The following is a 16,375-nucleotide window of genomic DNA, read 5'->3' as shown; positions in this document are numbered from 1 at the left end:
ACACATTCATAACGGTCGATGCATCGTGGAAGTTATAGCTGAGTGGAAACAAATTAGGTTGCTTAAGCAAGACGGTAGTCTTTTGATGTAGTTGAGAGTGTACCATAATGTAGCAGTGGTCGAGGTAGCCGTGGGAGAGACGCCATGGTCAATGTCAAGCTAGGGACACGTCGTGGATGAGGGCACACGTCGGTGTTACCAGCCCCGGGAATGCATAGACGGAGACCTGCACGAGCTGTACGACAGGTCGGAGGAGCCGACAGTGGAGGACTCAACGACGGTTGCAGCACTAGCCGATGTTGCCCGTGATTGTCGCAGTAGATGAAATGGTCGGGAAAGATGACGGCGACGTTGGTGATGAGCTGGTGCTGGACGAAGACGAAGATGTGCACGGCGACTGCGACGGCTACCGGGGGTAGCTGCGGGGGCGGCAGAAGAAGAGCGGCAGTGACGGTGGCTAAGTTAAAAGCGATGTGACGGTGCTCGAAATAGGCGAACAACCCGACAACGTGATGAAAACCATACGCGAAGAGTAGCGTTCCCCTGTCTAGGGATGCGACGCGGTGCATACCACGTCAAAGTCGACACACGGTGAACCGCGTGCCATGGCTCTCAGGACCTGAAGGGACGGCGCAGCAGCAACGTGCGAGTCGGACAACCATGGTGAGGACCTCAAGACGGCCACACTGCGGTCCGAAGGGATAACACAGTGATAAACCCAAGGTTCGATCGGTGGAGGTCCGTGTGTACTCAATGACGACCTTCAAGGGATCCTGTGGAGACGCGCACAAGCGGCTGATTAGACGGGAAGTGAGGCGTTGACGAAGTGAATCGTGTGCTCTCACATGATCAATTTAATCACTAGCGGGGTTAGAGCAACTCCCACCGCGCGATCCAAATAGACTCACGCTGTGTCTGCCTTTTGTCGGTATGGGTTGGCGTGTCCTCCCCTTTTTGCAAATGAGTCGGCCATGCGTCCAACGCGTCAACCCATTTTTCGTCCGCGCATAAATAATTTTTAATGCTAAAATTCCCCGCGGCCACACATCATGCCATCTACTATGCCAGTGTCAAAAGTTCAGGTCGGCGATATGCCAGCGGCCGGCATACATTTGCCAGCATACAAAAAGAATACACAGTTTTCAAGCTGGGCGCACTCGCCAGTGAGCGAGCTCACATGCCAGCACACAAAATGAAAATGTAGTTCGGTCACGCCATCTCGGCCGTGGTCCTGCCCGCACACCGTGGTATGGATCACTCGTCTTCGAAGCTCAACGCGTCGGCCTGCATTTTCTCGAACCAAGACCGCTTTCTCGGAGAGACCGTGCTCAAGTCCACCTTCATGATCTCGACCCCCTTCGTCATGCAAGCGAGCCGGACTTCTCTTGCTTTGGTAGCTGCTTTGGTGGCCTGGATCTCTAGCACCTTCAATTGCTTTTTCGCCTCCAACGCGAGTTTCTCGTTTCGCATCTCCATGAAGTCCCTAATTTGTTGTTCCTTGTCTTGTGGGCACTTCTCCTCTCTCGGGTCTTTGTTGGCGATCATGCCTTGCAAAGTAGCTTCCAAGGCAAGGGACGCCGCCTCGCGCTTGTCCTCTTTCTTAGAGTTGGTCTTCCCCGACCGTGGATTCTCGCCCTCACCATGCTTTTCAAAGGCTTCCATCCCTCCACGCACATTGATGGCAGCGTACTGCGCTTTGAACTTCTCTTTTTCATTGATGATCATCCAACAATGTGTGAGGTTGAAATACTTGCTCTCATAGTGGACCTTGATTGCTTACAAAACTTGGAAGACCTACAAATGAGCAAGCATGTCGGCATACCAGAATAAGCAAGGTATGGGACAATCAATATAAGCAAGCATGTCGGCATACCATGGCTTTCATGCCGATGCCTCTCACGGGACGGGCCTCGATGCCCTCAAGATTGGAACAAAACTTATTGCACTCTTGTTGTATCACCCTCCAACGCTTGTCGAGAGAGACCCACCCACGCCTGTTCTCCATTTGGTATGGTTTAAACTTCTTGCGCTCGTGGAACTCTCGATATCAATGCCCACTTCTTCCTGTTTGTAATAGATGTCTTCATGCCATGAGTTGCCATGGCCGTCAGCCTCTTCTTCTCTGTGGTCACCGAATTGGTCAGCCCCATTTTAGGCGCGACCATCTTGGCTTTGGGTCTGGTCGAGATTGAAGGGTTGGCCTTGGCTCTTGTGCTTGACTTCATGACGGACCTTATAGATGACCTCCTCCATGAAATTAGAGAAGTCGAGGTCATTTTCCAGTGTCGTTGGGTTGGGCATTTCGTTGAACAGGTTGCTGGATTCGGGAAGATTGGTCATAGGAATCGGCTGCTTTCACTGCATCACGGCAGGCGACTGGTCGATGCCACTTGACCTAGGCGTGACGTTGAGGTCGATGACAACCTCTTTGGCTGAGGTGACCGGCGCGATCACGGCGTCGTCCGGCGACGGGGAGAACCGGGTGAAGCATGCGCCGGACGAACACCGGGCGTCTGTCGAGTTATGAAAGAGCTCGGTGACTGACCCTGTGGAGGGTGAACGGCCGATGAGCTTGTGCTCGCCGTGGCCATGACAGCGTCCAAAAGAATTGTTGTCGTGGGTCAGCACAACCCTACCATGAGTAGGGCGTGCATCGTCGCTTGTTATGTGGCCTTGGCGATGAGATCCTCGTTGTTGTTAACGACGACCTTGTGTTGCATGGCGGCAGACTCAAGGGCGTACTCGGCCGCGGCTTTCCTCTTGGACGCGACGGAACGTTGGGCTCTCCTGTTGACCAACGCTCGGTTGATCCACAATATGTATAATATTGATCTAATTCATGGTTGAATTTTGACTTAGGGATGCATGTCGCCTTATTCATTGGTGAGTATTAACTGAACTGAGAGAAACGTTAGTGCTAAGATCAGAGGGATAATAGTGTAACAAAGGTGTGTACCAACTAGCAAGTACTCACGTTGTTGTGGAAATACTTGGCAACATTTTCAATGTGTTTTTTTTAAATCAACCTCGTCTCTATTTATTCATAGAATGCAGGAATTTCTGCCGAAATAATGTGCAGAATACAATCTGGGGGTTCATGCACCCAAACTTTGCAAAGATTATTTGCTACCCCCTCCTCAGCTAGCCCATGCGCGGCGCCGTTCGCCGTCCTCCTGACCCAAGACACCTTCCACCTTTCTCTTGTCGCCAGCATGTTTTTCACCTCCTTGATCATTGGTTCCAGCACGGAGAAGTCTGTTTCCTCGCCCTGAAGATTGCGTACCACCTCTTGGCAGTCCATCTCAATGTGCAGGTTAGTGATGTTGAGCTCCTCCGCAAGTTGCACCGCCCTTTTGCATGCCTGGAGCTCCATATTTGCTGGATCACCGCCCAGCGGATAGTAGTGGCACACTCCTCCGATGAAAGCTCCTTCATTGTTTCTGAAAACCACGCCAACGCCCCCCTTGTCCCCTCCTTTCGTGGTCACTTTCGCCTTGACCCATCCTTCCTCTGGAGTGCTCCACCTCTGGGCCGGAATCACTCGAGGAATTTTGCTCGCTTTGCCATTTATAGTCAGCCACTCCTCCATTAACCTTCGAACCATCCCAGCCGTGTCCGCCACCTCTTCGATCCTCTTACCTTCTCGCTCATTATTTCGTGCCAACCATAAAGCATATAAACCCTAGACCTTTATAGCTTGAGCATCATCCGAGGCATCAGCAAACCAGTTCAGGAGCCACTGAGATAGCGCACTCTGGGAGCATACTGACTCTAGCGGGATCGCCGCCGGTGCTCCCTATTCCGAGTACAATACTTTCCAAAATTTTGCCAAGTGGGGACAGTTCCAAAACCTGTGTAAATTCGTCTCTTCTCTTCCACACACTACACAGAAAACCCTGGGTTTGATCTTTCGTTGAGGAAGCTCCGAGGCCACCGCAAGCCCATTACGTATGAGTCGCCATGTGTGGATTTTTACTCTGCCCAGTGCAACCGTATCCCACAGATTCAGCCAAGCTCTATGATTCACAACCGAAGATGATGACCCCGGCCTGCCAGTTCTGGCCCGCTTCTGATCCATGCAAAGGTGGTAGGCCGGCCTGACTGTAAAAACTCCATTCTTCGTATGATTCCATGCAAGATAGTCCTCCACCGTCGCCCCCCCCCCCAAGGTATTTGCAAGATCTCACAAGCTTCCGCTGGTGGGAACATGTTCTGCACCTTTGCTTGATCCCAACCTGAGTTGGTATCATTCAGTAAGTGACTTACTCTTGTCGTGCCCGGGAACAAACACCTGGCCCAGTGGCTCTAGGCTTCCTTTGCGGGGTATCCAGTTATCGTGATGAATACGAACATGGGATCCATCTCCAATGCGCCAAATGAGCCCATCCCGCACGAGATCTCGGCCATGCAGAATGCTCCTAAACGTGAAGGACCCCCCGTCGGGGCAAGTGGCATTGAGAATGGAGCCGTCTGTGAAATACCTCGCCTTAAGCACTCTTGCACACAACAAATTCGGTACCTGCAGCAGCCTCCAAGTTTCTTGGCAAGCAACGCTTGATTAAAAGCTTCCGGGTCCCTGAACCCAAGTCTGCCTTCTTGCTTCCTCGTGCACATTTTATCCCATGCAATCGAATGTACTTTTTTCTCACCATTTGTCCTGCCCCACCAGAAGTTTGAAGAAATAGAAGACAGGTTCCCGCACATTTTCTTTGTGAGCTGAAAGCAGCTCATGGTGAAAATAGGAGTAGATTGAAGCCCCGATTTGATCAACACCTCCCTGGCCATCTTGGATAGCCCCTGGCCCTTCCATCCTGAAACTTCCCCCTGTGCACTCTCTTTGACGTACTTAAACGTCCCGTCCTTGAATCTTCCCACCACCGTTGGTAGGCCCAAGTACCTCTCGCTAAGAGCCTCAGATGGTATACCAATAGCTTGCTTGAGAATTTCTTTATCCCCATCCTCACTGCCTTTCCCAAAAATCATAGCAGATTTCTGCATGTTAACTTTTTGTCTGGATGCCTCTTCATAATCCTGCAAGATAGAACGCAGGCAGTGAAAATTATCTTGGGACCCCTCCAGAAAGACAATACTATCATCAGCAAATAGCAGATGAATGACCGTGGGGCCAGTACTCCCAGACGATACAGCTTTAATCTTCTTCTCCTCCTGCGCATGCTTTAGCAAAGCTGAAGAACCTTCAACACAAAACAGGAAAAGGTATGGTGACAAAGGTTCACCTTGACAAAGGCCCCTAGATGGGACAAATCTGTGAGAAAAGGCCCCATTTAACTTCACCAAAAAACTCGCAGTCCTTACACACCTCATAATCATCTCTCTCTAGTGAGCAGAGAAACCATGTTTTGTCATTACCTGGTCCAAGAAGATCCACTCCACCCTGTCTTAACCCTTCATCTTTTCCAGCTTAATTGCACAAGTGGTTTCCTCCTCTTCCTCTTCCTGATAGCGTGAACACACCCATATGCCAACAACTCATTATCCGTGATTAATCTCCCCGAGACAAAGGCACTCTGCTCCTCCGCAATCAACAATGGCAACACCTCCTTATGCCTGTTTGCCAATGCTTTTGACGCAATTTTATAGAGGAAGTTGCAAATGCTAATTGGTCTGAACTGAGTGAGCATCTCTGGTGAGCACACCTTTGGGATCATCACAATGACGGTGTCGTTAAACCCATCCGTCATCGTCCTCCCTGCCAAGAAGTCCCGAATGGCAGCACACACCTCCTCCTTCACTAAGGACCAGTGTCGTTGATAAAACATCACCGGAAAACCATCTGGCCCCGGAGCTTTAGATGGCCCCATCTGAAATAACGCTTTCTCAATCTCCTCGACTGTAAACAGTGCTGATAGTTTCCTATTCATATCCTTTGTGACCAGTGTATCAATGTGTTGTAAAACCCCTCTGATGTGAACAAATGAGCATAAAATTTGGAGCCGTCGCATGCATACCTTCATCGTCCGTGCATTTAGTCACATCCTCTCTCCCTAACGCCTTAACTATATTTTTCCGCTTCCTATGCGATGCTCTGTTTTGAAAGTACTATGTGTTCTGGTCACCATATTGTAGCCAATCCACCCTTGACCTTTGCTCATAATAAATCTCCTCGCTTTCGTAGATTTCATGCAACTGACCCTCGATATCCTTGATTTCATGCCCGTAGCCTATGCGTATTGCCCGTTCTGGTTTGCATCTTTTAGCTGCCACTTTAAATGACTAATCTGTTTTTTAATAGAGCCAAAAACCTCCCGACTCCAAGTTTGCATGGCTTTGGCCATCAGGGCTAGCTGCTTACATGCGGCATCCATCCCCGGCTGCTGATGATTGGTCGCAGGAGCCGCTTGCCATACATTGGTCACCATGGCCTCGTACTCCACGTGTCTAGTCCATGCCGCCTCATACTGAAAGGGTCGCTGCGGCCGCGCCGATTGGTCGACCAGTGCCGATGCAACATGGACAAACAATGCTTGCTGATCGGATCCCTCAGTCAGTATGTATTGCACCTCGGTCGCCGGGAACATCTGCATGAAGGAAGACGAAGAAGTTGCCCTATCCAATTTCACTTGAATATTCTCCGACCCTTCTCGCTTATTATCTCATGTGAATGGGTACCATGAGAACCCCATATCCGCAAGACCGTAGTCGGCCAAGCAGTCCCGAAACTCCTCCATTTGTCTAATGCACCTTGGATTACCACCGGTCTTCTCCTTCTGCACAATTGCCACATTATAGCCTCCAACACATATCCAAGGTAGATTATCTTGGGTCCTGAAATACCTCAACACCTCCCACGTTTTCTTCCTCTTTTCCACACACGGCTCCCCATAGATTCCAGTGAACCTATAGGTATTCCCATCCACCTCCATCTGAGTATCTATGTAGTATTGACACCACGGTCTGACTGTCGCATTCAAATGATCTCTCCACCACAAAATGAGCCCTCTACTCTTGCCAACACAATCCACCACAACTCCTTGCCTGAACCCTATAAGCTCCACTTGAGTCTCTCAATTGCCTTTGCTTTATTTTTTGTCTCCGATAAAAACACCACCGCTGGGTTGTACGACCGTATCAGGTCTCTAAGCTTGCCAACTGTCGAGTCCAACCCCAGTCCTCGACAGTTCCAGGCCAATAGACTCACTGTGACCGGCTGCCCTGCCTCGCAGGGTCCGCCGATGGATCATTGTGCTCTTCAATACGATCAAACACAGATGAGGTCTTCTACCTCGTGTCGCGAACGAACGTACCATTACCCTCTTGCCTATCCAAATCACCTTTAGCAACCCAGTACTGTCTTGGCCTCGTCTTCCTCTCTCTCTGGGACTCATGTCTTGGGCTACCTGGAGAGCGCTGCTCTGTCATGTACCCTGGCATGGGCTTCCGCACATACTACCCTTGCTTACACTCTTCCCCCCTGAATTGGCTTGATGATCCAACAACTTCATGATCCCACTGGCCGTACTGCCTATACCTGGACCTTAGCTCTACCTGCTTCTCCTATTGCCGCTGTCGCAATTTTGAGCGCAGCTCTCTCTCCCTCTTTTGCTCTAGATCATCCCGAAGATCCCTCTCCCGCATAGTCTCTACTCCTTGCTTCTGCTTATTGGGGTTATTGTCATCCTCACAAACCCCTTTGCCCTCCCCACTAGTCCGGGAAACGGCCGGAGTAGTGAACTCATTGTGCAAGTTGCGCTTCGTAGGAAGACCGCAGACTATTCCTGTCTTCCTGCTGTTTCTTTCTCCCTCACTAGATCTCACACTTCCAAAACTGTTAGCGCTTCCTGTAGGACCATGGTAAGACCCATCTTTATTAGCCAACGAGCGACCCCGGGATGCCCATAGCCATTCCCTCCACTGCTGATCTGGATCGACTGTCGGGACACAACCATTTTCCCCGTGTACTAGTCGTCCACAATCAAAGACAATGCAGAATCTTTTCATATTTAAAATCAAACCAAGTTTTCTCCAGGTCGTCTTCAGATATCTTCAAATAAAAACCCCTTACAAGAGGCTCAAGAATAGGCAGTTTAACTCTGTACCATAGCTCTGAACCCTGTGCGTATCCCTCTTTTTCCACGTCCACCCGCACAATCTTGCCCAGCCAATTCCCAAGCCCCTCACCGAATGCTTGTGGTCGTTTGTCTATTGGCAGATCTTCAACCCGGGCCAAGACATCCACATATTCAAATGTCATCTCAGATGGCCTAGTTACTCCATCATAGTCCTTGAGCACTAACACATTGAAATCAAATTGCCATGATCTTGAACTGAAAGTCACTGCAAATAAATTCCTCCCAATGATCTTGAACTGCGCTTCTCTATGTAGACCCCAAGCCCTTGCCATGGATTTCTCCAACGCACTCTTATTCATCGGCCTGGGAGTGAAAGCTTTCCCGATTGCCAACCACTTCGCCGGCCGAACTTGTTCCTGTTTAGATTCATTGAAGACAAAACCCTTAGCCTCCTTCTCCGTCAACACCAAGCCTCCCAGCCGAGCCGTCAAGCCTGGGGACAGGGAGGCGTTCCTGTTATGGGAGCCCAGTGGTGTCCGCATCGCTGGCTCAATGGCCTCCTTTTGCACCGGCGGCCGCGGTGTAGTAGCGGTATTCTGTGTCTTCGCCCCCGCCGCCACTCTCGTACCATGAGCAGGCGCTGAACTCCTCAATGCTGCCACTCCTTCCTTCTTCCTCTCCCCCATGACTCCCTGGACGGAGAGAGAACTGCACACCGGCTCAAACACGCTTGGAGACGCCGTCACCCCCTCCCGTGCCGCCGCGATCCTTACCACCACCGGTCGGAAAACCGTAACCATAGCTATCGAGCCGATCGCCATGCAATCGCCTCTCCGTGTTTTACGTACGAGGTGGACCCGCGTCCGATGCCATATGTGCTTTATTTTTTCTTAAAACATGAATATGTGAAGAAATAATATAAAAAGCTAAAACTAAAAAATGCATATAATTTATTATGTTTGATACTATATAAAAATAAAATGTTTATTAAATCACCCGTAATTTTTTTATTACATATAAATAGCATATTAGAATGAAAATTTTCGTATATATTTGCATGTTGAGATGGGTCTTATTTTCATGCATGTTTAATGATGAGATGGCATGCTTTCATGTTGAGAGACATATGTAGTGGGGGTGGGACTTTTCTTACACATGTTGCCTGACGCATTTCACTTGCAAGAAACCAAAGAAGAAAAACAAAAAACCAATCAGGTACCAGACCCTAACAGTCAACAGGTTTAACCTGATGTAGCCGTCAAATGGACTGAAATCGCTGGGTACTTTAACTAAGATCCCGCTGATGTTCTAAACTTCCTAAAAATAAACTGTACACTCTTTTTAGCTGGGAATAAATGTCCACTTTTTGATAACATGTCTCTCTTTTTCTCACAGGAAAGCACTTATCTAGAAGATGACATGCTTGGTATTGAGCCGCTCGAGCTTCCTTTTAGTTTTAAGAATAACAAGGAGATGTCATGGTCGGTTAGGCTAACCAACAAGACAAAGGCTTTTTTTGCATTCAACATTGAAAAACCAAGCAAGCATTACACCATACAGCCAGACAAAGGCATCGTGAAGCCAGGATACAACGATTGTCTTGTTAAAATAACATCGCAGCCACAGGAATGTGCACCGCAAGTTATAGAGAATGCTGACAAGTTCATCGTGCGGAGCACAAAAGTTACCGGGGATCTTAGAGATGAGGATATCACTCGATATATATTCCACGAAGAGGTTCCTGGTAAAGTGGTTGATGAGGTAGATATCTTGGTTGTATATGAGAAGGGTAGTCGCAAGAGAGGGCAAGACCCCGATATGACCGTCGAGGCAGTCCCCCCCAAGCGCAAGGTTAGTTTTATCAATTAATCCCGACATACTGAAATGAGTTTATTCCTTAATCTTACTATTTCATTTTTCAACATGCAAGGCCATCAAATCTAGCATCTATGAAGATGGCACACGAGGACAGCTAGATCGTCGTAATTTCCATCCACCAGAGAACTTTTCACACAGGCAACCTACGAACAAGACCTACCTACTGAGAGTTAGTGATCGAGCCATGGATGTCACAAGAGGGGCCATGGGCAGCCTGCTCCACAAGCTGGGCGAGCTCCTCAAGGATGAGTTCAACCTGGACATGAGCGTCAAGGAAGACATCAAGTCTCTCTCGAAAGAGTTGAGAAGATGCAAGAAGTACTACACAAGCTGTCAGATGTGCAGCAGGACAACCTCGCTGTCATAGTCAAGGATTGGGCCAGTAATGTTAGGGAGATGTCATATGACCTAGAGGATTTTGTGGATGGCTTCTTGGTGCACAGCGAACCTGGCTCTAGCAAGAGTAACTTTAAGGATCTCACACACGATATGTGCCTACTCTTAGAGAAGGGTCAGAGTCACCACCAGATTGGCAATTTGATAAAACAACACATGTGCAAAAAAGTTCAGGATAAGGAGAAAAATCATAAAGAATGCAATGTGGACGATCTTGTGGCTAATGCAGCAGCCACAGTTACCAAGAACATTGATCCTCGCATGTTGGTCCAATTCCAACGTTCAAAGCAGCTTGTGGGCATCCAAGAGCCAAGGGATGACCTAATCAAGAAAGTCTCTCAAGTGTCAGAACAGGAGCTTAGAATATTCTCTATCTACGGAGGTGGGGGATCAGGCAAGACAACTCTGGCGAAGGCAGTGTATGTCAAGCTTGAGGGACAATTCCATCCCATGGCTTTTGTTTCCGTGGGTCAGAAACCCAATGAGATGAAAGTTTTGCGAGACATTATTGATGAACTTTCCAATGATTCCATTAAAACAACCTTGAATGAAAAGCAGCTCATCAAAGAAATTCACAAATTACTGAAGAACAAGAGGTATGCACCACAAATCATATCTTATTAGCTGTGGTTATGGGGGTACAATTTTTTTCAAGTGTATGAAAATTGTGTACCAATTCTTTTTGCACCAAATCCATTTGTGAACGTGTTAACGCCAAATGTCGGCGCTGTTGCGTGGTCATGATCAGTAGTAGGGGCGGAGCAGAACATTAGGTTCCATTGATCGTGCTGCTGGGGGAGGCCATGGACAAACTCACCGTGCTCAGTATTGACAAGCGGTGTTGTTCTGCGCAGATCCAATAGCTGCAGCCTGTGGTCTGCCAGTCCATGGTGGTCGTTGGGGCGGCACTTTGGATCCATCGCCTCGTGCCGCAGTTCCATTCCAATTCGACTGGCGATATCTGGCGTAAGTCGCATCCAGCATTGTTGGCACTCAGGAAGGCCATGGAAGGTGGAGTCGTAGCCCATTTTGCAAACGGTGACGACTTGGAGCACTGGTAGAGGAGAGAGAGGTGCAGCATCACAGCAGACTACGAGGCATACGTAAGAGGGGGGAGTGAGAGACTGGTCGGGGCTGGAGTCACTGAAATAGTATAATTTTCAGGTTGTAAATGCAAAGACACATTGCCTGAGTCTCAACACATTGTGGGCTGGTAAAGAGTTACCACCGACCATTGTCATAGCCACCGCAATTGTGTAGTTAACCAGCCGTTTAGGTAAACTATTCTTGATATAGCATGTCCAAGTTGAACTTCCACCCAAGCCATAGTTCGTGCCATAGTTCGTTTCCAATTCTAGCGGCAAGATCTGGCGGAAGTCACATGCAGCAGTGTTGGCGCTCGGGAAGGCCATGGAAGGTGGAGTCACAGCGCATTTTGCAAACGGTGACGACTTGGAGCAGGGACAGAGGAGAGACTGGTGCAACATCAGAACAGAGCCATCCACGAGAGGGAAGAGAGAAAGAGAGAAATGTCGCAACTGGAGTCACGGAAACAAACATTGCATGAATCTCAACACATTGTTGACCGGTTAAGAGTTGCCACCGACCATTCTCACCACCACGGCAATTGTGCAGTTACCAAGCCATTTAGGTAAAATGCTACTGATCTAAGATGTCCAAGTTGAACTTACCACCTATGCCATTATCAGTACCATTGTTACTGATTTTTCGACAAACAAAGTCTATTATTGACTCATAATATAGCATTGAGGGATACAATCACAATAAGCACACCCGGTCTCTGCATAACTAAGATGCATGCGGCTAACACTAACACGCATAAGCACACATAGAAGGATCACAATGTCAAAGATCTAAGTCATACAAGACCGAAGTTATGCCAAGACAAAGAGAGAAAACCGAAAAACCTAGAGCAATCAAAACAACGATCGATGATATCCAATGACGACCATTGACACTAACCATCTTTTGACAACACAAGGACTACGAGAAAGGATCTCCAAGAGCAATGCTTCCGGAAGGGAACGATGCACAAGCGTTACTGTCACCAAATCCAACCACCAAAGGCCAGAGCATGGGTCTTCACTCTGAAGATCAAGGTCAAGCAATGCCGTCAACAATGTAACAATGCAAAAACACCACCACTGCCAGGTATAGCCACCAGAGTCTCACATAGGCATTTTACCGCGGAGGTCAAGACAGGGTACTTGAGAAGCACCACCCACTCGAAGTCATCATATGCTATTTCTCCACTTCCACGATTCCAACAACACAATATGACATAGAATTTGACAAGGGAGGAATGTCACATGCACCGGCAAAATCACTAGTGTGTGATATTTCGAAATTTTGGCTCCGATATTACAAGAGGCATGAATAACGGATCTACATTAGACAACAACATCTCATACTGGCACTACCTTCGTCGTCCTCGCATGTGGCAGCAGATTACACCAGCGTCAAGGACATGGCCATCATCATGCACCTTCATTAGCGATGCTGATCATGGACCTCGCTGGATCTGAAGGTCCAAGCCCCTTCGACCTTCCTGCACCCGTCGTCGAATTGATGACTCGTCCGTGGAGACAAGTCAGCCAACGAAACATAGGAACAACTGACACCGGCAAACAATTGCGTCCAGAATCGCCGAGACTCAATAGCGACATGGTCATGGGATCTTGGAGGGGAATGCCAATGTGATCTATGGTAATGAGTCGGGGAAGGAGAACTAAGGAGAGCCACCGGTGTCACCCGGAGACGCACCACACACCAGCATTCTCCCGCTGCTATCTTCGACCAACCCACCACTGGGCCGCCAACCCGGAAATCCCGACCCTTGGTCTCAATAACCCAACATGAGGTCCCCCCTAGCAGTAGAACACCCCACTCCCCTTTGATAGTGCCCCACCTCCATTGCGTCCTAGGCTGGCGGCAATAGCGGAGGAAAGGCCAATAGGTAGGGTGCTATTGGCGGCTCTAGATTTCATCCTTGGCGTCGCTTGGGGAGCAACCGCGAGGGACTTGCTCCAGCCCAACATAGCACTAATGTACTTACCCATAATGGAGGATGTGGAACTACCCTACCTGGTGGTGATGCGTGGGTTGTCCGTACTGGAGGGACTAAACAATGCTGGTTAGAGGTACTGGAAGGGCAATGATGAGTGGTACCTAGAGGTTGAGAAGTTGTTTGTTGGGGCTTAGGGGAACTACCTGGAGCATGCAGATTACCTCATGCGACATAACTAGTTTGGCGCCTAGGTATCATACCGAAAGAGCTGCATGATCCAGGCCTGCTACATCAGCTTCCATCACCTCAACACTAGCCTCGGATCATTAAAAACACTAGCCTGAGATTCTAAGCATTCCTCCGTATAGAGACATCACCGTGGTAGAGGTGGAGTAAGACGAGTATTTTGGACCAAAAGCACGGCCAACGGGTTTCACCCTGACCAAAATAGTGCACGTACACGGCCAACGGGTTTTTTCAACATAAACTGATGGGATTGGGGCAAAACTTAGCAATGTCGATAAGTAAGGGCATAAAAAATAAGTGGGACTCAGTTAAGGGCAGAAGTATGTTGGAAAACTTAGTATACCATATCATTTGATATACCTTTATAAAAAAATATCTATAGTGTTTTTGTTTCCTACTATTATGTTTGCAGGTACTTCATTGTAATTGATGATATTTGGGAGTCCTCGGCATGGAGTAATATTGAACTAGCTTTCCCAGAAAGCAATCTTGGTAGTAGAGTGGTGATAACTACAAGGATTTACTCTGTTGCTAATGTTGCTTGCAGCAGTAGAAACTGTGTTGAGATGAAAGCACTCAATGACCAAGACTCAAGAATACTATTTCTTAGTAGAATATTTGGTATGGAAGATGCTTGCCCTGATGTACCAGAAGACATCTTGAGTGTCATCCTTGAAAAATGCCATGGTTTGCCGCTTGCTATTATCAGCATAGCAAGCCTTGTAGCTAAAGATCCTAGTAGAAGGTCAACATGGGATTATGTAAGGAAGTCTTTAACAGCCATGTTTGATGGGGACAATTCTCCTCTCGTAGATATGGAGCGAATATTGGATCTTAGCTACAGACATCTTCCTGATCATCTCAAGACATGTCTGCTTCATGTTTGTATGTACCCAGAGGATCGCAAGATAGACAAAAATGATTTATTGAGGCAATGGGTAGCTGAGGGTTTCGTGTTGAGTACAAATGGTCAGCTAGATGTAGAAGACGTTGCAGAAGAGTACTTTAAAGAGCTCATCAACATGTGTATGATCCAACCTGAGAGGATAGAAGAGTACAGTAATGAAGTGTTATCGTGCAGTGTACATGATATAATTCTTGACCTTATGAGATCCAGTCATCTGATGAGAATTTCAGTCATATAGCTGATGGTTCGAGAGCATGGGCACATGGGGAGATCCGTCGAATCTCGGTCTACTGCAATGTTAAAGAGGATAGTGCAATTTTTGAAATAGTCAAAGGGTCAATATCACATGCTCGGTCAGCCTTATTTCACTACGTTTCACCTGTACCTTATTTGCCGGTGTTCAAGTATGTCCGCGTACTGCACATACAGCCACTAAACCAGCAGGGTCTAGACGTCACTGCTATCACTGGGTTGTTTCTGCTAAGGTACTTAACGATTCGTCTAGATGGTTTTAAGTTGAAGCTACCTGGTCAAATTGGGGAGTTGCATCATTTGGAGACAATGGATCTGAAGGGTTGCATCTTCGAAAAATATCCATCGGATATTATGTGTTTGCGATGGTTATCACATCTCAGTTATGGATGTTGGTCTGGTATGGCATTGCCTGATGGGGTGGAGAGGCTTAAATCTCTGCGCACCCTCCAAGGCGTACGTCTGGATAAAAGCTCGGCAGAGAATATCAAGGGCCTCGGCAAGCTGGCAAACTTGAGAAGACTTGAGATCGATATGAGGAATTCTGATGAATGGGAGGAACCGACCAGAGCTATGTGTATGGATGCCTTGCACTCATCCATCTCCAAGATTTCCTCCAGCCTCAGGATCCTTACTGTCGGACATACATACTATTTTGATGTCCCCCAATACTGGAGCAGCAGGCCCCTATTCCCTTATGGTTCTGCTATTCGGGAGCTCAATCTAGGCGGCTTCAGGTTTGAAAGGTGCCCCTGGTGGATTAGCCAGCTCAGCAACCTCCACAAGTTTTCAGTTACAGTGTGGGAGGTGGCTGATGGTCTCAATTTAGTTTCGGGACTGTCTTCCCTTGCCTTCTTCGAGTTGGAGATTTTGCATGTTGAACTTGAATTCCAAAAGGAAGAAAGGGTAGTCATTCCTGGTGGCGGGGCATTCAAAGCACTCAAAGAGCTGAGGTTGCGCTGTCCAAAGGCGGTACTGACCTTTCAGGCCGGGGCTATGCCCAAGCTAGAGAAGCTTGTCATGTGGTTCCGTTACGAGATGACTCCCCAATTCCTACCGGTTGGCATCCAGCACTTACCAGCCCACACCCTCAAAGAAATATGGTTATGTCTGGAGGAGGGTTACATGCAGGTCAAAGTGAAAGGCTCCGAGGACTGGGATGATTACAAGTGGAAACGACACTGGAATTCATATAGGTGCAGAGACAAAAAAATAAAACACGATAGGAAGTTGAAAGCCATGTTGCAGAAAGCATTCAAGCAACATCATCCTGGAGCTGTGATCTACGTTGACTTTGACAGGCACGAGCCAGAATATCTAGAGGAATATAGTGATGAAGAATATTATGAGCAAGATGACAACAAAGAAGAAGATGATGAAGAATTTTATTTTACTGAAGAAGATTACGACAGTGTTGATGATGAAGAATTTTATTCTACCGAAGAAGATGCCGAGGCTGCTTATCTAGTGTACGTGTCCAAAACTTAAGCACAAGCCCATGCTGATCACAAAAGGCAATTAGTTCACCTTATTGAGGCGCAACAAGATTCTTGTGGGATGAACATTACTACTTATACAGCTCCAGCACCGGTGGTGGACACGTCACTGTGTCTTGCGGTCGGAAAAGGGTGCCAAAGC

General features: G+C 48.0%; 1 pseudogene; it reads left to right on the top strand.

The window, feature by feature from the left end:
- The window catches only part of LOC119323747, a 27,637-nt pseudogene extending 11,412 nt beyond the window's left edge, over window positions 1-16,225 (top strand).
- The last annotated feature ends 150 nt before the right edge of the window (window positions 16,226-16,375 follow it).

The sequence above is a fragment of the Triticum dicoccoides genome, chromosome 6B (assembly GCF_002162155.2).
Source record: "Triticum dicoccoides isolate Atlit2015 ecotype Zavitan chromosome 6B, WEW_v2.0, whole genome shotgun sequence".
Taxonomy (NCBI): Eukaryota; Viridiplantae; Streptophyta; class Magnoliopsida; order Poales; family Poaceae; genus Triticum; species Triticum dicoccoides.
The sequence above is the reverse complement of the archived record's forward strand: the minus strand, read 5'-3'. Positions and strand labels throughout refer to the sequence as shown.